A 25697-nucleotide genomic window follows, 5' to 3' on the forward strand; every position below is an offset into this window, starting at 1 on the left:
AAAACCCAAAGAGATGTGCGTGCCTTTCTAGGTATCACGTCGTACTGCAGGCAATGGATTCCTAATTTTTCATTGCTAGCGAAACCATTGGTGGCTCTTACGTGCAAGGATGTTTCAACTCCTTTACCATGGACGGAAGAATGTCAGAAAAGTTTTTCTGAACTGCGTGATTCATTGTGTTCGGCACCTGTGTTAGGTACCCCTGACTACAGTAAGCCGTTTACATTATATGTTCACGAGAGAGAAGGTTGTGCTTTGAGTGTCTTAACGCAACCTTTTGGTGGTAAACAACGTCCATGTGCATATTTTTCCTCGACCTTGGACCCAGTAGCTAGAGCATTGCCGAGTTGTTTACGAGCAACAGCGGCAGCTGCGGTCTCCATCCGACAATCAGCAGGATTGGTCATGGATAATATGCTTACGGTGATGGTTCCGCATGCAGTCGATACTCTTTTGAATCGAACGAAAACTCAGCACTTGACGAGTGCGAGGTTGTCTGGGTACGAGTTGACGCTCTTGGCAAGCCACATTCAGATAAAACGTTGTAATGTTCTGAACCCGGCAACTTTGTTACCAATTAGCACAGAGTCAGATGAAGTAGCAGAACATGATTGCTACTTGAGGACTGAAGAGGAAACAAAAGGTCGAGTGGACCTTAAAAACACCCCATTGGAAGATCCGGATGGTACCTTGTATGTGGATGGATCATGTTTTAAGTTGCCGAATGGCGATGTGACTACTGCTTATGCTGTTGTAACATTGAATACTGTTGTTGAGACTGCAAGGTTGAATCAAAATTCTGCCCAAGCTGCAGAATTGATTGCTCTTACTAGAGCATGTGTGTTAGCGAAAGGGAAACGTGTGAATGTGTTTACTGACAGCCAGTACGCGTTTGGAGTTGCTCACAGCTTTGGACGATTGTGGAGAGAGAGAGGTTTCTTGACGTCGCATGGTACGAAGATTCAGCATGGCCAGTTGGTGAATGATCTTTTGGATGCCTTGACGCTGCCTACGCAAGTAGCGATTGTCAAATGTAGTGCGCATCGTAAGGTGACGGATGATGTTGGTCGTGGTAATGCGTTTGCGGATGAGACTGCTAAGGAGACTGCCCGGAACCTTAGCACTCGGATGTATGTGACGAGTTCGGTTAGGTGGCCTACAGAATCGAGTATGTGTGAGGACACTACCGAAAGTGTGAAAGAAATTCAGAATGAGGCCACCGAGACTGAAAAGGCGAAGTGGAAAGAAAGTACGGGAAAGTTGGATGCGAATGGTTGTTGGATTGATTTGTCGGATCAGAAAAGATGGTTGTTGCCTGATGCGTATGTGCTGGCCGTTGTGACAATGGCGCATGGGTTAGCACATATTAGCTCAAAAGGTATTTGTAAATTGTTATCTCCTGTGTGGAAGAATGATGGTATTACGAAATGTGCTGAACGTCTGGTGAAGAATTGTATGGTGTGTATGATGTACAATCCTGGCAAAGGAACCCCAACTCCTCCTGGCAGTTTTGCTCCCCCTTCGTATCCCTTTGAGGTGATTCAATTGGACTTCATCCATATGGAGCGATGCAATAACCTGAAGTACATTTTAGTTGTGGTTTGCGCATTCTCCCGATGGATTGAGGCTTATCCCCTCAAAGACAACACTGCTTTGTCTACTGCGAAAATCCTACTGAAGGAATATTTTCCTCGGTATGGAATGCCTAGAGTCGTGTGGTCGGATAACGGAAGTGAGTTTGTTGGAAGTGTGATGAAGAGTGTGTGTAAGGGCCTTGGAATTAATCAAAAATTCCATAGCGCCAATCATCCTCAGTCAGCTGGATTGGTTGAGGGGTACAACGGCACCCTTAAACTAAAGCTAGCGAAGATTCAGGCTACGACTGGTCTTTTGTGGCCTGACGCTTTACCTTTAGCATTACTGTCAACTAGGGCGACTGTACACTCCCGAGTAGGGCTTAGTCCCTATGAAATAGTGTTCGGCCGTCCTGCGAATGTGTGGGGGGTTCCTAGGCCAGGAATGTTTTCTGATCTTGAGTACCCAATGTTGATCGATTATCTACATGACTTGACTGCTAAACTGAGGTTAATTCACCAACAGGTTTACGACGCATTGCCGACGCAGACGGAGGGTCCAGGCCACCAGCTCCAGCCCGGAGACTGGGTGGTGACGAGGAATTTTTCACGCAAGAATAACCTGGACCCGAGGTTTACCGGACCCTACCAAGTGCTCCTGGCCACGAGGACTGCCGTTCGTCTCGAGGGACGTAAGAATTGGGTGCATGCCACGCACACCAAAAGAGTCCCTATTCCTTTGCCGGCAGACCCGTGGGTAAGGAGAGGCATTGCATCATCTGAAACAGAAACATTACGGGCGTTTGTACCTTTTAGCGACGCACAGCCTGTTGGAGAATCCCCAGCGCAGCAGAAAGACACTGTTGAACAATTAGCATCAAAAGACTCAAGACCTGAACACTCAACTGATCAGCAGGACGCTGTCTCTTCAACGGATCCTTTGTTTGACGAGCAGACACGTCCTGGGAAAACCCGATACTTTTTGCGATCTCGCACTAAGGACAAATAAAAGATCTTGCTTTGCTGAATTGACAACTGCATTATCCCGTTTTCCGTGATCAGTTTTGAACCTTCGTATTACTGTAAATATTCCTGTATATATATTGAGCTTCATTCCTTGTACTTTTTGCTTCCACAGCTGAGAGACTTTGTTTTTGCATACATACATATTGTGCATTAAAGGCCGTAGGGCCGCGCGCGTACTTCCTTCTGGATAGTAGGTCTTGACGCTAGGTTAAAGGCCGTCGGTTCCTGGGAATTCCTAGGGATTGACTTTGCTACACAGAACGAAGTGCGTCAAGAAACGTTGCGGACGGTCGTAGGGAATGGCATTCTCGAAGCTGAATGATTTGGAGGGAGCTCAGGTTCATCGATTCAAGCTGCAGCAACTCAGTCGTACCAAATGTTTTATATTCCAACTGTTTGTATTGTTTTTGACTGCTTCAGCATTATTGGCGGGTGGGGTGTATTACACGATGTCTTACTTCTTACCTTCTGCTACACCTACTCCTACTCCTGACCCTAATCTTACCTCTACTGTTTCTCCCCATTCCTTTCATATGTTACCGGAACACGAGCAGGCTAGACGTGTAGAATTCCGCAACAATTCCTTTATTCAGCTCCTTCATCAGCATCAGTTAGTGGTTAACACTACTAATTGTTGGGTGTGTGGGTTGATGCCACATACTACGGATAAGGGAATTCCATATCTGGTGTTACCGTATAGTTCCCAAGGGTCAGCTCGAGCATTTCAAACAATGTTTCGAAGCGCACTGGGTTTCCACCCCATTCGAGAACCACGTTCCCCCTACTCTGGTCCTACCTCGTATCAAAAACCTTTGTCGATAGCAATAGAGGATTTGGATAGTGATATCTATGATCCCTCGCTTATTCCCGAGGAAGAGGTACAAGCTTATAGGGTCCTAAGTAGAGGTGAATATAGTGTGTTCACCAGTGAAAAGCAGCTTAAAAGCTCGCCTCCAATATGGGTCGTACCCCACACTGGTAATTTTTGTCTCATGGGTCGTGGCCGACGATCGCAAGCCCGACTTGGAGCAAGTGCTTGCACTGAAAATTACATCCTGCCGATGTTCTCGTCCCCTGTGTTCCTGGCTGCCAAGGGTACATACTTCATCTGTTATGATCGTGCATACACATGGTTGCCCGCTGACTTCATGGGCTCATGTTTCATTGCAAATTTGTTGCCTCCGACGTTTACCGTAGATGCCGATTATCATAAGACTAGAGTTGTGCGAGGCGTAATTAGCGAAGAGGATACTGCCGGTCAAGAGGCAGGAGACTTTTTCAAGGGTTTCCTCCCGTTTTGGGGACCTATGGTCAATAGTAGGAACCTGAGACAGTTGACTCGAGTGGTAGAATCGACAGCTAATATTACTGCCAGTGCCCTTGGTAATATCACCACAGAACTGCAGGCGGAGAGACTTATGACGTTACAAAACCGTATGGTTTTAGATGTCATCTTAGCAGATCGAGGTGGGGTATGTAAGGTGATCCATTCGAGCTGCTGCATTTTCATCCCAGATAATGCTCCAACTGTCTATCAAGCCATCTCGAGGTTGCATAAGATCTCCGAATCCATACACGTCGATGTAGGGGATTGGACACTACTTGGATGGTTTTGGGGCCTGATGTCGACTTGGGGTTGGAAGATTCTGATGATCATCGGAGTCGTTGTGGTGTTCCTGTTCACGTGTTGCCTTTGTGTGCAGTGTGGTCCTGCCTTATGTGGCCTCTGTGCTACAACGTGTATAAGACAACCACCTGTTACCAAGGGGACTCGATTGGACAGAGCTATGCTACAGCAACACCTCGATGGTTTGATGAATATCGAATATGACTCCGACTAGTGCTTGCCTACATGAGGGCAAAAGGAGCGTCTGAGGTTCCGTGACAATTGTAAGTGGTGTTTTCGACTCGCACGAATATGGTCGAGTCTGGTATCTATGAACCGCAAATGACGAGTTTAGTAAGTGTGCGCAGTTTCGCTGTGCTAACTTAAACCGTTCATTTGTTATGTGGATTTTTCATCTGTACCCACGGGTTCCATCTTAGATACGGCATCCATTTTGTCCCTTGCCCTCAAGTAGCCAGCGAACGGACGCTGTCCGCTTCGCGACCCTGGGACTCCCAAGATATTTGCGGAAGACACATGTCCTTTGTAAGTGTCTTTATGACGAGGGGGACGCTACTGTAAGGCAGATGGCGCCGCCCGAGGCTCATCTTGCCGCACGGACTTATTGTCTCAGCCGTGCATCTCATTAGGCACGTCCCTTTGATGCCTGTATCTCGTGTTTCCCGATACCTCCCCTTTTACACCCTTTCCGATCTCCCCACTGTCTCCGTCTTCCTCTGCACCTGTCCTTGTTCCTATTTCGATCTATTTTACTGCTGATTGGAATTTGCTAATGGTGGGAAGATGGGTTTTTACAGTTGGGAACCTACAAATGTTTCCGCACTTATGTTCCGGACCTCATGTGTATCAAAGTGACCAAAGCGACCCCTCTGGGGGATCATGGTGGGAACCGAGTTGTAAACCTTTGTGTATCATGTTGTCTTATGGGTAAAAACTGTATAAAAGGAGCGATCCACAGAACCAATTTGAAGCAGTCTCCCCAAGTTGCACGTGGTGTACTTGTCGTGACTTCTGTGTTCCCTGCAGCAAATAAACCTTGAATCTTTGACGTCGAAGGAAGTGTCCCGTGTCTCTGTGATTCGTACGCCGGAGCAGGTTACCCACGAAGGTTTCAGGTGTTGTGCCCTGGCACCGCTGGGTCTTAAAGAACCCAGTCCTTCAACACCCATGCACCTTCCCACGGTCGCCGGAAGTGAAGCCCCCCACAGCGACCTAAAAGTGCCTGCTAATTTGCACCCTGGGGCGTAGCTGTCCTTTTGTTCTAAATTGATGGAAATAGTGGTAACTTTACTACACCAAGGCTTTTGGGAAATAGTGATGTATTACATTCCCTGCATATGTCCTGCAGGGGGTGGACACAGCATTGATTACAGCTACTAATGATTTACTGCAGATGCGACTAAAGGGTGGATGTGCGCTTTTGTTGTGTTTCAACCAATCCGCTATGCATTCCCCGTCGGTTTTTGTGGCCATCTTGGAATGGAATGGTGCTTGAGCTGATGCATTCTGCCTTAAAAATGTAGCATTAAAAAGGTAGCATTGTTCATGATGATCCTTTTGAGTGGCACTGTCGCAGTTTCCTGCTGCTCCTTCACTATGTTCATGTGGTACCCCTCGACACTGTTCTGAGATCGATTCTGTCTGATATTCAAGTTCAATGGGTTTCTGTGTTCGAGTAGGTGTGGCTCGATTTTGGCTTTCAGGTGGTATCAGGAATAGACTAGGTCTGTAGAAATTAAAGTTGACTGGTGTCCTTGACTGGGTGAAATATAACACGTTCCCCATACATATTTGTAAGATTCTGTTAGCTAATGTGTAACAATTGTTGAAAAGTCATTCCCAATTGCAAAGTAATGCGGAAACAAAAATAAGAACAATACACAGGACCTCTCCTAGAAACTTCAGGTTCCTCAAAATTTGTGCAGTTCTTCAAACATCATATTAAAACCTGTCCAGGAACCACTGTGCACTACATAAACGAACACATTTTTAAGTAAGGACTTCTCATCAAGACATGAGAGCATTAGAAAATGGATGAAGAGATAAGAGTAACAAAGCTAGAAAGCAGTGATGCGCAAGAGTCTGGAATAGGCAGGGTATCTAGGCCAATTCCAGTCTGAATGCTTGGTGGAAGAGCGGCGTCTTCCAGGTTTTGGTAGATTTCCAGTAGGCCACCACATACTGATGACGCAATAGCAGTGAGTGTCCAAGGGTAGAGCTTTCAGGGTGCAGTGATCTTACTGAAGGCAGACCTGGTTAAGGCCACTTGGCTTCTTTTAACTCACAGTGATTTAAAAACAAGCTGCTAACAAAAACAAGCAGCCAAACCAGCTGTGTGGGAGAGCTCGGTGGAAGGGGGTGCCAACATGGAGCATTTGTTTATGTTAGTCAAATGAAGCATGGCCGCGACGCGATCAGGACAAATAGTGGGGGCGGGCACGGGAATGCTTTCCTTCGTGTGCCGCTGCTCGCTCCCGAGATCCCTAGGCCATGGAAGTATCTTGGAAGTCTGAGGTGATTCCAAGAGGCCCCCTCCTTGCGCAGCGCATACGCGGTGTTCTAGGCGTGACCTTGAAAAAATTTACATTTTGGCTGCGATCACTCTGGACTTGTGCAGGGAAGACAAAACTGCTGGCGAGGGGTCACATTCTTAAATTAAGGGGAGGAAGGTGTGCACCTTCTCGCACCGAGCCATTTTTGAAGCCGGGGATCCCATCCTCTTGGGCCCAGTTCACTTATTTAGGGGAGCACATCACCATCCTCTACAAGTTCTTTTCCGGGGGCGGTGATGTTTTGAGTCAGGTAAAGGTCGGCCAGGGTGTGGGTCAAGTGAGAGTCCTGGGAGCAGTTTGGGACGTCAACATCAGTGTTAAATTTTCCCAAAACAGTTAAGTTGGCATATTGTAAGGATAGTTGGGCAATAGAGTCACATAGTTGAGGTAAGCAGCTGTTGGGGCAGTCCGTGGGTTTATATATGAGCAGGACAGCAAAGGAGACAGAGAGGGTAAGTTTGATGCAGAAGATTGGGCCCTCAACATTCCCAATTTGGTCCAACCTGGATGACGAAACCCCCAACGTATCCCTGAAAATAATTGCTATACTACCTCCCAACATATTCCCACCCTGGTTAACACACAGGATCCAATAGCTTGGGGGATTAGACAAGGCAAGGTCTGGATTAGTGCCGGCCTTGAGCCACGTTTCAATGAGAATCATGAGATCTGAAGCATTGTCAGATAGTAAAAGCCATATGTCAGAGGAGTGTCTGGGGAGTGACCTACATACAGTTAATAAGACATGCTCTAAAGCCAACCCATCTTTACAATGCCATGTAGGGAGAAGAAGTACCCTCCCCAGGCATGGCTAGAGCCCTTAGGGCGAAACCCCATGCTTTACACAGAAGGTCAGAAGCACTCTCAACAGCAGGGTCATAAAACAAGGTGGAGTGACATGGACCGCAATTCAAGGCTAAAAGAGCTTCTCTTGTAAGGAGGCAAAGCTGAGACGTAGAAAATCAAGCAGCATGGCTAGCACTGGACACCATCCAGATTTGGACAGATGCAGATAGGCTTGCCGTTAAAGCAACAGCGGCGCATCCGTTGTGCGTCTGCAACATGGGTCTCCATCACTAGGTGTATGGGAGCTGCTCCATAGCAACTAGACTACTAACCTAAGCAAGGTGGTGCTCAGTAAATGCTCCCGTGGAGCAGAGTAAAAATGGCGCTCCCCTCAGCAGACATAAGTAAAATGCTGCAAAAAGTACAGTGAGAAAATTACAAAAAACAATTTTATGGACAGAATGTAGATCAATGTCTTACATTCACCCCAGTACAAGGATCTGGGCCTAAATCCATCGTTTTTTGCACTCCACACCACCCTGGGTCGGATAATGGCTTTATGCAAATCAGCTCTGACCCTGTGCCCCATGGGAACAGTCCAGTCCGAACTACAACAGCCATATCTTTCCCAGACCGGAATCAAGCATCCGAGGACCGGACCGGTTTCGAGGTAACACCTCTCATCAGCCCGGCTAGCTTGACTCCAGTGGTGTGGAGGCTCTGGGACCCACGTCTGAGCTCCCCCAGTACACTCAGGGAGAAAATTACAAAAAACTATTTGATGGACAGAATGTAGATCAATGTCTTACATTCACCCCAGTACAAGGATCTGGGCCTAAATCCATCGTTTTTTGCACTCCACACCACCCTGGGTCGGATAATGGCTTTATGCAAATCAGCTCTGACCCTGTGCCCCATGGGAACAGTCCAGTCCGAACTACAACAGCCATATCTTTCCCAGACCGGAATCAAGCATCCGAGGACCGGACCGGTTTCGAGGTAACACCTCTCATCAGCCCGGCTAGCTTGACTCCAGTGGTGTGGAGGCTCTGGGACCCACGTCTGAGCTACCCCAGTACACTCAGGGAGAAAATTACAAAAAACAATTTGATGGACAGAATGTAGATCAATGTCTTACATTCACCCCAGTACAAGGATCTGGGCCTAAATCCATCGTTTTTTGCACTCCACACCACCCTGGGTCGGATAATGGCTTTATGCAAATCAGCTCTGACCCTGTGCCCCTTGGGAACAGTCCAGTCCGAACTACAACAGCCATATCTTTCCCAGACCGGAATCAAGCATCCGAGGACCGGACCGGTTTCGAGGTAACACCTCTCATCAGCCCGGCTAGCTTGACTCCAGTGGTGTGGAGGCTATGGGACCCACGTCTGAGCTACCCCATTACACTCAGGGAGAAAATTACAAAAAACAATTTGATGGACAGAATGTAGATCAATGTCTTACATTCACCCCAGTACAAGGATCTGGGCCTAAATCCATTGTTTTTTGCACTCCACACCACCCTGGGTCGGATAATGGCTTTATGCAAATCAGCTCTGACCCTGTGCCCCATGGGAACAGTCCAGTCCGAACTACAACAGCCATATCTTTCCCAGACCGGAATCAAGCATCCGAGGACCGGACCGGTTTCGAGGTAACACCTCTCATCAGCCCGGCTAGCTTGACTCCAGTGGTGTGGAGGCTCTGAGACCCACGTCTGAGCTACCACAGTACACTCAGGGAGAAAATTACAAAAAACAATTTGATGGACAGAATGTAGATCAATGTCTTACATTCACCCCAGTACAAGGATCTGGGCCTAAATCCATCGTTTTTTGCACTCCACACCACCCTGGGTCGGATAATGGCTTTATGCAAATCAGCTCTGACCCTGTGCCCCATGGGAACAGTCCAGTCCGAACTACAACAGCCATATCTTTCCCAGACCGGAATCAAGCATCCGAGGACCGGACCGGTTTCGAGGTAACACCTCTCATCAGCCTGGCTAGCTTGACTCCAGTGGTGTGGAGGCTCTGGGACCCACGTCTGAGCTACCCCAGTACACTCAGGGAGAAAATTACAAAAAACAATTTGATGGACAGAATGTAGATCAATGTCTTACATTCACCCCAGTACAAGGATCTGGGCCTAAATCCATCTTTTTTTGCACTCCACACCACCCTGGGTCGGATAATGGCTTTATGCAAATCAGCTCTGACCCTGTGCCCCATGGGAACAGTCCAGTCCGAACTACAACAGCCATATCTTTCCCAGACCGGAATCAAGCATCCGAGGACCGGACCGGTTTCGAGGTAACACCTCTCATCAGCCCGGCTAGCTTGACTCCAGTGGTGTGGAGGCTCTGGGACCCACGTCTGAGCTACCCCAGTACACTCAGGGAGAAAATTACAAAAAACAATTCGATGGACAGAATGTAGATCAATGTCTTACATTCACCCCAGTACAAGGATCTGGGCCTAAATCCATCGTTTTTTGCACTCCACACCACCCTTGAATTTGTGACATTGATCCACATTCGGTCCATCACCTGTTTTGTTTGCAAAAAGTACAGTGTGCAGTGAACAGAAATGCTCGAGTAGCAGCAAAAGTTCATAACAACAGAATTTCCTCATGGATTTCCAACGTTTTGTAGCACCAATTTTGTATTACTTAGAATTCAACAGTCAATATAAAAACTGTTTTAAAAACAACATAAAACTATTTTACAAGCCACATTAAGAGCGTTAAAAACTCCCTGTTTAATTGTATTTGGCCCTGGGTGATGGAATCCCCAGGGTCAATTAAGGGTTGTGTACAGAATGCACGCCCCCTCCACTTACTGTGTATGTTTTGGTCCCAGGGGATGAGGTCCCATGGCCCGGTGTGAGGATGGCAGACTGCTGGATGTTTGGCTACATGGCCTGAGGGTAGATCAAGCCCTGTTATCAACCACCCGCTTTACTCCCCCAAAGACTGCCGGCAGGTAAAAAAACACATATAAGGGATCGCTGACTCATTAAAAGTTAATTTTCTCCAACTTTCATTATTATCCATCAAACAAGCAAATTCCTCTTCAAATCCATTACCACCGCAAAGCCATAATAAGGTATCCTAAATGGATTTTTTATATTCACTTGTGTGGATGTATAGGGCCAATACTGCTCTTTTTGGAAGTGTTCAGCTGCCTGCGGGGAGTTGGAAGCAGGGCCTGGCTGCATTAAAGACCCTGTGGCTAACCCACACCGCGAATGGCGTAATGCCATGTGCAGTGTGAGGTTGGCTGCTGCCAATGGTGTTTTCTGCCTCCAGGTGGGTTGGCAACAGGCTCACTTGCTAACCCCCTGCTGTGCACTGCCAAAGGTTGTGAGTAGTGTGGGGTTGACTACCTTTGAGGGTTTACCAGAGGGCTCCGCCAAAGGCCAATCCCTATGCCCAACTCCCCCTGCTCACGACAGGGAGTTGACTTTATGTATGGTAATAAAATATCACTTTACATTTAAAAAAAATAGAAATTTACTGGGAAAAAACATAGGTTCAAGTAACATTATAGGTAGGTGTGATACACAGATCTGTTTTTGTTTTCATAAAAACCTTACAAATACACTGGGAAAAAACAAAAGTTAACATAATATTATAGTCAGGTCAATATGTTGGTGCCATCAGGCACACAGCGGCATGCTGCACGAGCTGGCACTGATCCCGCCCAGGGGTAGCTGCTAATTAGCTGCTCTCTCTGGGTAAGAGCAATCTGTTAATATCTTTCCCTGCCTGGAACAGATCTCAAGTTTGCTCTCAGTCAGACTTTGTGTTTGCTCCCATTTGGTGAGAAGTTCAGAAATACTCCAGCCAGGCAGGAGAAAGCACATGTTTCTCTGCCTAGGCCGGTATGCGGGCTGGCTGATGGGGAATGGGATTCCCGGGACCATTAAAGGCTGCACTGCCACCCTCCCTTTTAAAAAGCTTACCAGAACAGGGCGATGTGGTCCCTGGGGGCTTTAAAGGGTTGGGGATGGTGCAACATGGCCCCCTCCTCTTTTGTGGGAGTTTCATCCCCGGGGTATGGGGTTCCAGAGGCCTACAATAGTTCAGCGACATACCCTATCCCCTTAAATAATACTGCCCCAGGCTGCCTTTGTTTTTTTACCATTCCTTGGAAGTCCTCCAGGATCGCTGCAAAATTTGCTGTTTTTTTTATTTAGCACTGAGGGGGTCCCTCTGGGTCTGCCCCCATGGGCTATTGTTTCCCTACCCTGCCCACTTATAACTTGCTGTCTTTCATACTTCAGGACTGGAGACAGAGGGACAGATTTACAAGCCCCTTGCAACACTTTTACGCCACAGTTGCGTCACTTTTGTGACGCAGCAGGGGTGTAAACAATGTGCCGCTATGCAACATATTGAAGGACTGGGCTATTCTAAGGCCCAGCGGTGCCAGGGGACAACACCTGAAACCTTCGTGGGTTACCTGTTCCGGCGTACAAATCACAGAGACACGGGACACTTCCTTCGGCGTCAAAGATCAGCGTTTATTTACTGCAGGGATACAGAGATCGCAAGAAGTACACAAAGTGTAGGTTCTGAGAGACTGCTTCGAATTGCAAAAGTGGATCGCTCCTTTTATACACTTTTTCGTCATTGCACAACATGGCGAACAAAGGGTTACAACTCAGTTCCCGCAGTAAACTTCAAAAGGGTTGCATTAATGATTTTCAGGAGCCCGGAACATAATTACAGTAGCATCGCCGGTTCCCAACTGTAAAAGCACGTTATCCCACCATTAAGCACATTCCAATCTGGCTGTAAACGAGTTAAGAAAAGAGACAGAAACAGGTGCAAGGAAGACAAAGACAGACAACAGATTGAAAAAGAGTGTAGGGGGCAATATCGGAAGCATGATCGCAAGATCAAAGGATTCGTGCCTAATGCATGCACGGCTGAAACAATAGACCGGCACAGCAAGATGAGCCTCGAGCGGAGCCATCTGCCTTTGCCGTGTCACCTCCCTAGTCATAAAGACACACTCAAAGGAACATGTGTCTTCCGCAAGAGCTTGGGAATCCAGGGTCACGAAGCGGACATTGTCCGTTCGCTGGCTACGTGAGGGCAAGAAACAAAATGGATGCCGTATCTAAAATGGAACCCGTGGGTTCTGATGGAAAAACCCACAAATAGGACGAACGATGCAAAGTAGAGTAGCGAAAACGCGTACACCCACTAAACTCGTCATTTGCGGTTCATAGATACCAAACTCGTCCATATTCGAACAAGTCAAAAACGTCATTACGATTCTCACGGAACCTCAGACGCTCCTTTTGCCCTCATGTAGGCAAGCACTAGTCAATAACAGAATCGATTTCGATATTTATCAGATCATTCAGATGTTGCTGTAACATTATTCTATCCATCAAAGTTTCTTTGGTAACAGATGGCCGTCTTATACACGTCGTAGCACAGAGGCCACATAAGGCAGGACCACACTGCACGCAAAGACAACACGTGAACAGAAACGTCACAACAACCCCTACGATCATCAGAATCTTCCAACCCCAAGTCGACATCAGGCCCCAAAACGATCCTAGTAGCGTCCAATCACCTACGTCCACGTGTATGGACTCGGAGATCTTATGCAACTTCGAGATGGCTTGATATACAGTTGGAGCGTTATCAGGAATGAAAATACAGCAACTCGAATGGATCACCTTGCACACACCACCTCTATCTGCGAGAACAACGTCTAGAACCATATGGTTCTGCAACGTCATAAGTCTATCCGCCTGAAGCTCTGCTGTCAGATTACCAAGAGCACTTGCAGTTATGTTAGCAGTCGATTCTACCACACGAGTCAACTGTCTCAGGTTCCTACTATTAACCATAGGTCCCCAAAACGGCAGGAAACCCTTAAAGAAGTCTCCTGCTTCTTGACCGGCAGTATCCTCTTTGCTAATAACGCCTCTCACAACTCTGAAAGTTGGTGGCAAAAGATTCGCAATATAACAGGTGCCTGAGAAGTCACGGGGCAACCACGTATATGCGCGATCATAACATACAAAATAGGTACCCTTGGCAGTCAGGAAAACAGGGGAAGAGAGCATTGGTAAAACATACGTTTCAGTACAAGCACTCTTCCCAAGCTGAGCTCTTGGATTTCGACCAAGACCTTGCAAGCAGAAATTACCGAGGTGGGGTACGATCCAGATCGGAGACGAGCTCCTAAGCTGTCTATCACCCACTGACATGCTATACTCAGCCTCACTCAGATCCTTGTATGTTCGCACCTCTTCCTCCGGAATAAGCGATGCATCAAAAATATCTCTATCTAAATCAGCAATCGCTATCGCCAAAGTCTTGTGGTACGGACCAGGGCCAAGGTCTGTAGAGCGTGGCTCTCGACGGGGGTAGGAATCTGGTGCACTACGGAACATTGTTTGGAATGCCCGAGCTGACCCCTGGGAACTATAAGGAAGAACCAAATACGGAATACCCTTATCCATGGTATGTGGCATTAACCCACCCACCCAACAGTTAGTAGTATTCATCACCAACTGATGCTGATGTAGGAGTTGGACAAAGGAGTTGTTCATGAATTCCGCACGTCTAACCTGGAGAAGAAGAAGTAGGTGAAGTGGAAGGCAATAACGACTGAATTCCGAAATACACTCCACCCACCAATAGCATAGAAACAGTTAGGAACAGCAGGAATACCTGAAACAGAAAACATTTTGTTTGCATAACCTTGTGTAATTTGGATCTTTGCGCCGACATCCTCTCTACTTCCGACAGCTTAGAGAACTCCATCCTCTAAAAACCGTCCGTAACGTTCTTGATGCACTTCGTTCTGAGTAGCGATTATCAATTCCCAGGAGTTCCCAGGAATCGACAAAAGTAACTGACCTAGTGTCAGGAACCTGCTAAACAGAAGGAAGTACCCGCACGGCCCTACAGTCAACCCGGATGAAAGTTTTTTTTTTAAAGTAAACAAACATTCAATTTAACACAAGTCTCCTAGCTGTACAAAAAGAGGAACACACGGGAAAAAACACCTCAAAAATCAATAAAAGATGCAATTGTTCATAATGTTCATAGCAACAGTAGGGGGGGTAATATGAATTCAAAAAAACAAAAAAAAAGGATTTTTTATTAGTCTTTGTCACGTGATCGAAGAAAATATCGACTTCTTCCAGGTCGAGTTTGTTCTTCAAATAATGGTTCAGATCGCAAAACAGTGTTCGATCGTTCAGATGACAGTTCAGGACTTGAATTCTCCAATGCTGACGATTCCACAGGTATATCTGGCTGCGCTGAATTGTTTCCTACAGGTTGAGCATCACTGAATGGCACATAACGTAGAGGGGTCTCGGTCTCCGTTGGGGCAATTCCAGTTCTGACCCAGTTATCTGCTGGCAAAGGGATTGGAACTTTCTTCGTATGGGTGGCATGCACCCAGTTCTTCCTACCTTCCAACCGAACTGCAGTCCTTGTTGCCAGCAAAACTTGATAAGGTCCCACAAATCTCGGCTCGAGATTACGCTTTCTCCCAAAATTGCGGGTGACTACCCAGTCACCTGGTTGGAGCCGATGTCCAGGACCCTCTGTCTGTGCCGGTAGAGCTTCAAAGACCTGTTGATGAATTAAACTCAATTTAGCAGTCAGATCATAAAGATAGTCAATCAACATTGGATATTCAAGACTGTCGAATGCCTTAGGCCTCGGAACTCCCCAAATGCTTGCAGGACGGCCGAACACAATCTCATATGGGCTAAGCCCTACTCGAGAGTGCACAGTCGCCCTGGTCGACAAGAGAGCTAGAGAGCTAGAGGCAGTGCATCGGGCCATGACAGACCAGTCGTTGCTTGAATTTTGGCAAGTTTCAGTTTCAGAGTGCCATTGTACCCTTCCACTAAACCTGCTGACTGGGGATGATTGGCGCTATGGAATTTCTGGCGTATTCCAAGGCCCTTACACACACTCTTCATCACACTCCCCACAAACTCTCTTCCGTTATCCGACCATACGATGCGTGGCATTCCATACCGAGGAAAGTATTCCTTCAGTAGGACTTTCGCTGTGGACAGGGCAGTATTATCCTTAAGAGGGTAGGCCTCAATTCATCTGGAGAACGTTCAAACCACAAGCAAAACATATTTCAGGTTATTGCATCTCTCCATATGGATGAAGTCCAATAGGATAACTTCAAAGGGACAAGTAGGAGGAGCAAAATGACCAGGTGGAGTGGGGGTGCCCTTGCCAGGATTATACATCAAACATACCATACAGTTCTTAACCACTCTCTCAGCACACTTAGCAATCCCATTATTCTTCCATACAGGAGACAACAACTTACATATACCTTTCGCGCTAATATGTGACATGCCGTGGGCCATAGTAACAACGGCAAGCACATACGCATCCGGTAACATCCATCTCTGACATTCTGACAAATCAACCCAACATCCGTGCGCGTCTAACTTTCTCGTGCTTTCTTTCCACTTAGTCTTTTCAATCTCTGTAGCCTCATTCTGAATCGCTTTCACGCTCTCAACAGTGTCCTCACACATACCAGTCTCCGTCGGCCATCTCACTGAACTCATAACATACATTCGAGTTGTCAAATCCTTGGCCGTTTCCTTAGCAATCTCATCCGCAAACGCGTTACCACGACCAACATCATCCGTAACCTTTCGGTGCGCGCTGCATTTAATGATTGCCACCTGCTTAGGCAATGTAAGTGCATTCAAAAGATCGTTCACGAGTTGTCCGTGTTGGATCTTCGTGCCATGCGATGTCATAAATCCTCTTTCTCTCCACAATCGACCAAAGCTATGAGCTACGCCAAATGCATATTGACTATCAGTAAACACATTCACTCGCTTTCCCTTAGACAAAACACACGCTCTCGTTAACGCAATCAACTCTGCCGCTTGCCCTGAATTCTGACTCAATCTCGCAGTTTCCACAACCGTATTCAACGTCACTACAGCATACGCGGTCGTCACATCACCATTCGGCAACTTGAAACATGAACCATCAACATACAGAGTACCATCGGGATCTGCCAATGGAGTGTTTTTTAGGTCAACACGACCCTTCGTTTCTTCTTCAGTTCTTAGATAACAATCATGTGGTGGTACATCATCTGATTCCATATTAGTCGGCAACAATGTCGCCGGATTCAGCACATTACAACGCTTTATTTGAATTTGACTTGCCAAAAGTGTCAACTCGTAACCAGACAACCTTGCGCTCGTCAAGTGTTGAGTCTTCGTTCGATTCAAGAGAGTGTCAACTGCATGCGGAACCATCACCGTAAGCATATAATCCATAACCAGGCCTGCAGATTGCCGAATGGACACCGCAGCTGCCGCTGTCACTCTTGGACAACTCGGCAATGCTCTAGCTACTGGGTCCAAGGTCGAGGAAAAATATGCACATGAACGCAGCTTACCGCCAAATTGTTGCGTCAAGACACTCAACGCACAACCCTCTCTCTCGTGAACGTATAGTGTAAATGGCTTACTGTAATCAGGAGTGCGTAACACAGGAGCCGAACACAACGCATCACGCAATTCAGAAAAACTTTTCTGACACTCTTCGGTCCATGGCAAAGGAGTCGGAACCTCCTTGCACGTAAGAGCTAACAATGGCTTCGCTAGCAATGAAAAATTTGGAATCCATTGCCTGCAGTATGACGTGATACCTAGAAAGGCACGCACATCTCTCTGAGTTGTTGGCACAGTCATTCGAGCAATCGCTGCAATTCTTTCTGGGGTCAACCTTCTTCCCTCCTTCGACAATAAGTGACCTAAATAGGTTACTTCTTGGCAACAATACTGTAGCATAGAAGGTGACACCTTGTGATGCAAGTCACATAGATGCTGTAACAGCGATACTGTAGCAGTTTTGCAAATCTGCTTAGTGTCAGCAGCCACTAATAGATCATCAACGTACTGAATCAAGGCCGCACCAGCTGGTACCACAAACACGTCAAGTTGACTCTTAAGAGCTTGGCTGTAGATCGATGGACTCTCACAGTAGCACTGAGGAGCGCGTTTAAACCTGAAGCTGCGACCACCTAATGAGAAGCCGAATAGGTCTCTGCTTTCCTCAGCAATTGGAATGCTAAAAAAAGCATTCTTCAAATCGATTACTGAGAACCAAGAGGCAGAGGCTGGAATCAGGGTCAACAAAGCTGTAATGTCAGGCACCACAGGAAATTGTGGAATCACAATTTTGTTTACCTCTCTCAAATCAATGACAAAACGGTACACAGGAGGCTTGGATGGATCAGTTTGTTTCAAAATAGGTAACACAGGACTATTACACACATTTCCCCGAGTTTCCTCACTAACATCCTTCTTGATCAAATCATAAATGATCGCTAATAGCGCTCGTTCACCATCAAGAGAGATACGATACTGGGGGATACGTGGTAATCGCACATTCGATTTCAATTGGACAACATAAGGTGATATGTCCAGCAGGCCCACATTATTGGGACCTGTTGCCCACAAAGACTCAGGAAGAGAACTCAATTCCGGTGGTAGCTTATCAGTTGACAAGTACATAGGAGAGATCACTCTCTGACCCAATGTAAGCTCCACTCCCGCAGGAGAACAATACAAAGTCGCATATAACCGCTTCAACAGATCCAGGCCCAAAAGATTCTCACCACAACCAGTAGTCAAAATCAAAGGAGCTTCTAGCTCATGTGGCCCAATTGTAAGGGGCAAAGGGCTAGAAACTGGATTGCTAACCGTGGCGCCAGAGAATCCAACGGAAACATTCGTTAAGCCAGACAAAGGTGCGCCAGGGAGTTTCGAATGCATGATGGAACTTTTCGCTGCACCAGTGTCCAACAGAAAAGGCTCAACTACGCCCGATGTGGCAACTGCGACGTAAGGCCCTCTCTGATCAACCGGAACTGATACTACTCCCTCTCTTTGTTTGTGGCTGTCCTAGTAATTACCGTCAGCATCAATGTCATGCTCGACGTAATAGTCATCCACATGATACTGTGTAGATCTACCGGACGATGAATCGCGCTTATCAAAGCAATTGTTCGAGTCCGATGAAGTAGTAGAACGCTCATTCTGATTTTGAGAGATACCGAGTGCCTGTTGAGTGCCTGTTGAGGACCACTACGACCACCTCGGGCCGAAACACCATTATTCCGGTCACGCAAAATAGGACAATTAAACTTCAAATGGCCCTCACCCCTACAATATGCACATTGATTATACCCAAGCATAGATCTGGGTGTAGAAGAGTCAGTACGCGACTGCGTCCTAGAAGACTGGGATTGTGATCGATTTTGCTGTTGTGAGTCATTTTGATTCGAGCGCGGAGGATATGCTTGCTGCAACAAAACCTTAGTTTTAAGCTCCTTCGTTTTCTTATCTGCACGATCATGTTCTTCTTTTTCTCTATTTTCATAATATTGAGCCGTTGCTAATATTTGAGCAGTGGTCGAAACAGCCCATGAACTTTCGGAATTTTTCAGTTTGTTGCTTAGCTCAGGCAACAAATTTGACACAAATTTATCAACAAACAGTCGCTGACCTCCCTCAGTGCTCATATCCCGACCACTATGATCGATAAATGCCTCCTCAAATCTGGTAAAGAAATCGGAGACACTCTCGTCTTTCTTTTGTTTGCACGCAGACAATTTATCCCAGTTAACTCTCATTGCTGGCATAAGTGTCTTCATAAGTGTAATGATCCTTTGAGGCAGTGCCGTAATTAACTGCTCAGGCTTAGCCCCACCAACTTGTAGTGCGTCAGCCGCTGCAAATGCGGCCCAATCACCGCCTATCTCAGCTGCGTGATTCTCTTGACGGATTTTCGCCCAAATCGGTTGCGGTACTACGTTACCAAACAACATGTCGATATCGGCAAGGTTCATAATAGTAGCATCCACAAGTTGGGATAACTCCTTATAATAACCTGCCGGATTTTTCCGGGGTCAGGCAAAGATTGTTTCACCTGCAAAACTTCTGATCGCTTCCATGGGAGGTGTATCCAAACTCTCTGGAAGTGTGGCGGAATTGCAGGATTAGCAGCAGCATCACCTGGCATCCACACTGGGGGAACTTCTCGCATGGGATAGTGACCAGGTTGTGCTTTCCAATCCTCAGAGTCGTTGTCAAACAACACTCGAGGATGCACTGTAGATCTAAAGGCTAAGAGACGCTCTAAAGCACGTCGGACATTACCGCCCACAATCATACCGTTCGAAAACTGATTCTGGAGTTCAGTCATCTCGGGCGGTACATTGTCTACCTCATCATTATCCCACTCCTCTCTCAAGGATTTACACATTTCCTCAAACACGAATCTTTGTGTGGGCTCATTAAATTGAGAGAACGTATCGTAAACTATGCGCGGAGTGTACTTAGCAGGATGTCTAATCCATTTACGCATCATTTTCACTAACGTCTCACTCTCCCTACCACCAGGAATTTGACTTCGTCTCTGAGAGACATCAGAAACATCGGACCCAAGTATCGGTCCGAGAAGTGGAGAGTAAAGATTAGCAACAGCATTAGGTATGCGACTACGAACAGAAGGAGAAGAGGAGAGAAGTACAGGGCAACAACGTGAGGACTGAACGTAGGAGCAGTAGGAGTAGCCAAGATAGCAGAAGTAGCAGGAACAAAAGACTGAGAAGGTATAGACAAAGGAGCAGTAAGAAGAATGGCAGGTAAGGGAGCAGGGACAACTTGAGGAACATGAGGATTCGGAGGAACAGGACCAACGACAGGCTGACCAGCAGCTGCCGGAACAACAGGTTGAGGGACAGGAGGAACCACAGCCCCTGTGCGTAAGGAGGTGGTGATTTCAGCAGATAGGACAACAAAGGGTCCTCTACCGATTCCTCTCCCTTCTTATCAGAACTTGACGGTAGAACCAGATAACATTTATCTACCGCCATATGATGCAGTCTAGTAAAAACTTCCTTTTCCTTCTCGTCTTTGTCTCGCTGATACTGTTCTGCATTTCTCATCACCGTAATGATACCTTCTCTCTTATTTTTCTTAATCTGTTTGATTTCTTTCTGCTTGGCCTCCTTGCGCCATAACCGAAAGGAATCAAACATGGCCGGCCTAGCTTTCTTTTTAAACAATTTTGCTTCGAGATTATCTAAAATTGCAGTTTCGAAGATTCCATGGGGTGGCCAACTAAGGACACCATCATTTTTAGTATAACGGATCCAATATTCATTATATACGATAGGACCCACTCCATGTCGACTATAGAGCTCATAAATTGGAGTTCCAACTGGAGGTATCGGACATGAGTCCTCCAACCGGGAATCCGTACCGCAACATTTAAGGAAACCAAACAAAGTACTACGGCCAGGCATCGTGCACACTAACCGAGTTTACAAACTTCAAGGGTTATCGAATTACAATGTCCTCGCAAAAATGCAAGACCCTCGGTTTTTGGCAATTGCAATCGTCAAATAAAAACTCAACAACTAAGAACCAACAACTAAGAACCACAAATGCAATGGAACCATGCAAACAACCAAGTTTCAACAACAACAACCAAGGTTTCTGGGAGCGACCCACAAATACTTAACTGAAAGAACAATGGCGTCACCAGGAAGGCCCGTCTATCGTCTCGCCGTACAAAGGACTACGCCAGGCGCCAAAACAGGTCGCTAGTCAGGGCATCAGTCCGTCGCAGCCGTCAGGAGGCGGGAATCTTCGCGGGAAAAGTCTTCGGACCACTTATTTCGACAACAGGATCGATGAAGCGGGGTGCACCTTCCCTCGGAGATTTCACACGAAGTTCCTCACGATCGTCGGGCTTTGGACCGGTACCGCTGATGTCTCCCTACGTTGGGCGCCAACTGAAGGACTGGGCTATTCTAAGGCCCAGCGGTGCCAGGGGACAACACCTGAAACCTTCGTGGGTTACCTGTTCCGGCGTACAAATCACAGAGACACAGGACACTTCCTTCGGTGTCAAAGATTAGCGTTTATTTACTGCAGGGATACAGAGATTGCAAGAAGTACACAAAGTGTAGGTTCTGAGAGACTGCTTCGAATTGCAAAAGTGGATCGCTCCTTTTATACACTTTTTCGTCATTGCACAACATGGCGAACAAAGGGTTACAACTCAGTTCCCGCAGTAAACTTCAAAAGGGTTGCATTAATGATTTTCAGGAGCCCGGAACATAATTACAGTAGCATCGCCGGTTCCCAACTGTAAAAGCACGTTATCCCACCATTAAGCACATTCCATTCTGGCTGTAAACGAGTTAAGAAAAGAGACAGAAACAGGTGCAAGGAAGACAAAGACAGACAACAGATTGAAAAAGAGTGTAGGGGGCAATATCGGAAGCATGATCGCAAGATCAAAGGATTCGTGCCTAATGCATGCACGGCTGAAACAATAGACCGGCACGGCAAGATGAGCCTCGAGCGGAGCCATCTGCCTTTGCCGTGTCACCTCCCTAGTCATAAAGACACACTCAAAGGAACATGTGTCTTCCGCAAGAGCTTGGGAATCCCAGGGTCACGAAGCGGACATTGTCCGTTCGCTGGCTACGTGAGGGCAAGAAACAAAATGGATGCCGTATCTAAAATGGAGCCCGTGGGTTCAGATGGAAAAACCCATGAATAGGACGAACGATGCAAAGTAGAGTAGCGAAAACGCGTACACCCACTAAACTCGTCATTTGCGGTTCATAGATACCAAACTCGTCCATATTCGAACAAGTCAAAAACGTCATTACGATTCTCACGGAACCTCAATATTTACAACATATCGCCACGTTGTAAAGCCCTGCGCTACATTATACCTGTGTCGGGTATAATGTATGCAGGGTGGGCGTTCCGTCCCAAGGAAGCCCCGTTAAAGTGACGCAGTGAAATCTACAAGATTTCACTGAGTCACTTTTACGTCCCGCTGCGTCAGCAGGCATAAGGAGTCATGCAGCACAGCAAGTATAGGGCACCCCTGAGCAGTGCTGGAGTTGCGTCGCGCTTGCAACACAACTCCAGCACTGCGTCACTTTTACGACATCAGATGTGTCACGCATCTTTCTATTCTTGCGCCACGATGCTCCGCATTGTAAATGTGGCGAATCAATGGTGGCGCAAGGGGTTTCAACCGTCACGCAAAATACCTGGTGCATCCCTGCTGATATGCAGGAATGCGCTAGTTATTGTAAATCTGCCCCTAAGTTCCCTAGTCCTGTAATGGCTCTCAGCAATATTTTTCCGATATCTGACATGCGCAGGAGCAATTTAGCCCATGGAAAAAAAACTCCCTGGGCCAATCAGAATGCTCTATTTTTGACTCCCGCTGACGCAACCACCCAGATATACGAATATATTTGAACCTTAACTTAGAAAAACTCTACTAAAAGTATTTACATCAAATCTCAAAAAGCAAATCTGTGGAACAAGATCTATTTTCCTGGCAAACAGTTTTTCAACAGTTTTTTCTGGAGGCCTGCTTAAAGAAGTCCATAGAAAATGAGTGGGGATTTTGCTTTATGGGACCTCCCTTTTTTCGGTAACCATTACACGGATCAAATTGAAACTGTCCATGCAGAAACTAGGCAAGTAAGAGCACTTTTTGCGAAAGTTTCGAGGCGACTCGTCAAACGGTGCTAAAGGTTTTAGCAACACAAAAAAATGCATTTCTTAAGCATATTCAGGGGTTAAAGATGGGTAGGGGTATTGGGTGATAATGGTGTTTTTAGAGTTTAGAGGTGGGAAGGGGTATTGGGTGGTGGGAATATTTTTAGGGTTTAGGGACAGGAAAGGGTATTTTTAGGGTCACGGGGTGAGTAAAGGAATTGGGTGGTATTGGTGTTTTTAGAGTTTAGAATTGGTTAAGGGAATTGGATGGTAAGGGGGTTATTAGGATATAGGTGTGGGTAAGGGAATTGAATGGTAAGGGTTTTTTAGGGTGGGTAAGGGCATAGGGTGATAAGGGTGTCTTTAGGGTTTGGCGGGTAAGGGAATTTTAGTACACTTACCAACCCCATTTAGGACCTCTAGGTTTCGTTTGTCAAACCTTCAGCTCAACCCTAAGTAGCTGTGGCTCTGAGCAGCAAAGCTTACACAAAGCCATAAAGTGTAAAGCATTTGAACAGTACCAAAACAACTGAAGAAGAAATCGACAAGACACAAAAGATATCAGACATCAATTCATATAAATAGACCGTATTTTTATGCATTTTTAGATACCACAATGAAAAAGATCAACGGGAGAGTTCTGGAGATATAGAATTTACAAGGTATCGCAAATCAGATTATTTATTTAAACCATGAACAAGCTTTGACACATTCAACAAATTTGACATTTTTAAACTTTTTTGGCTAGTTGAAACACAGTCACTTAGAGTCATGTTGGTTGACCAACTCCAGTAGGAAGTCAGTCAGGGGAACAGCAATGGCCTAAGAAACCGTTCCTCAGTCGGTGAAGCAGTTCTCAGTCAATTCCAGGCACTATTGTCCTTGCAGGGTTTTCCTATGGGTGTGGTCCTGATGCAAGGGATGAAGGATTCTGAAGATGCTTGAAGGATGTGATGTGATCAACGAGGGTCTTTCTTTGACTATTCCTTGGTCCAATGATGGGGTGAGGGGATGCTGGTCAGAGGTTCGACATTCCTCAAAGTCCTTGATGCTGGCAGAAGTCCAGTTGCCAATGGTTCCATAATTAATCCTCTGGGAGTCCCAGTTGCACCTTGAAGACACTCCTGGCTCAGCGTACATGGGTGCAACTTTGTGCGTTGAGTCCTGTTCCCTGGTGCTGCAAGGCAGCAGTTGGTGGATGTTTGAAGACCCGGGCTACCAACTTTTCCCAGCAGGCTCCTCAACTGTTTTGTCCCTGTGCTGTGAACAAGAGGCCAACTCACTGATCATTGGAGTCTCTTGGCTTTGGCTAGGCTCTGGAGATGTCCCTTCCTTTGAGCAGGACACAGAAGTCACAGTCCCTCGCTTTTCTAACCACCAGATTCAGCAGGTGCAGTCCAAGCTGGTACAGACTCTCTTAGCTAGTTCCACGGTGCAGCAGGTCATTCCTTCTTGAGTCCATCTTTCAGTTGCGTCGAGATATGAGCGTGTGGTGCCCTACTTATGTTCAGAAAATGCCATCAGAGCAGGATGCAGTTAGTAGCCAATGGACTACCAGGATCCCTTTCACCGATGTTCACTTTCTGAAAAGTTTGGCATCTGGGCATCTCAGCGTGCATCATTCGCCCCACTCCCACTATGGCAGCAACCCTATCCCAGCATGTGGAGCTCCCTAGCTCAAACCATAGGTGTGGCTATCATGGGTGCTACATGCCCCTAGAAAACTGCACTGGTTTCCCCGATCCTGTCCCAATTGCCAACCTTGTCTAACTGAACAATTAGGCAGCCCTCTCCCAAGTGCAGTGGTGTAACGAAATGTATGGGGCCCCCTTTGCCAAGTACATGGTAGGGGTCCCCTCACATTCTGGACCCAATCAGGAGCTCTCAGGCCCACCTGTGCAAAGTTGCTTATAGGGCTCTCTGGAGCTCAGGCCCTCTCGCACCGGGGGAGGAGGGGGGTGCTGCAGGGCCTATTGTTGCACCACTGCCCAAGTGTTACCCATTTGCCCTCCAGAGGTGGCTTCTTCCTTGAAGCTCACCTTTTGGACCAACACCTTCGTGGCTTCCTAGAGTATTGAGGTGACACCTCCTTCCAGGGCAAACCCCTATTGTATCCTATCCCGGGAGTTGTTAGCAAGTCTCCTCAGAAGAGCAGAAAGGTATCTTGGCTTTAGGACCCTATGTGCACCGGTATGGGCACAGGGGACTGAAGGCAACAAAGTGGCAACTTTGTTACATACTGCAACTTGTTGCATTCATTTTGACCTGAAAATCTAGTCAGGCTTTGATACTTAGGATGACCCACTCGCATCATTCTAGAATTAGCACAGCTGAGGGGTCAGCTTGTAACTCTGGCACTTGCCAACTGGACGACCAATTTTTCCGATAGTAAAAACGTCAACTTACCGATTTTACTATCAGAACATTTAAAATAAAGATTTGTTGCACCCTGCCTTGGGCCTTACCAGGCCTTCCTTAGGAGTGACCTACACATGTACCAGGGGGGAGTCTGGCTTTGCCATTGCTTTAAATGACA

This window comes from Lissotriton vulgaris, chromosome 2_2 (genome assembly GCF_964263255.1).
Source record: "Lissotriton vulgaris chromosome 2_2, aLisVul1.2, whole genome shotgun sequence".
NCBI lineage: Eukaryota > Metazoa > Chordata > Amphibia > Caudata > Salamandridae > Lissotriton > Lissotriton vulgaris.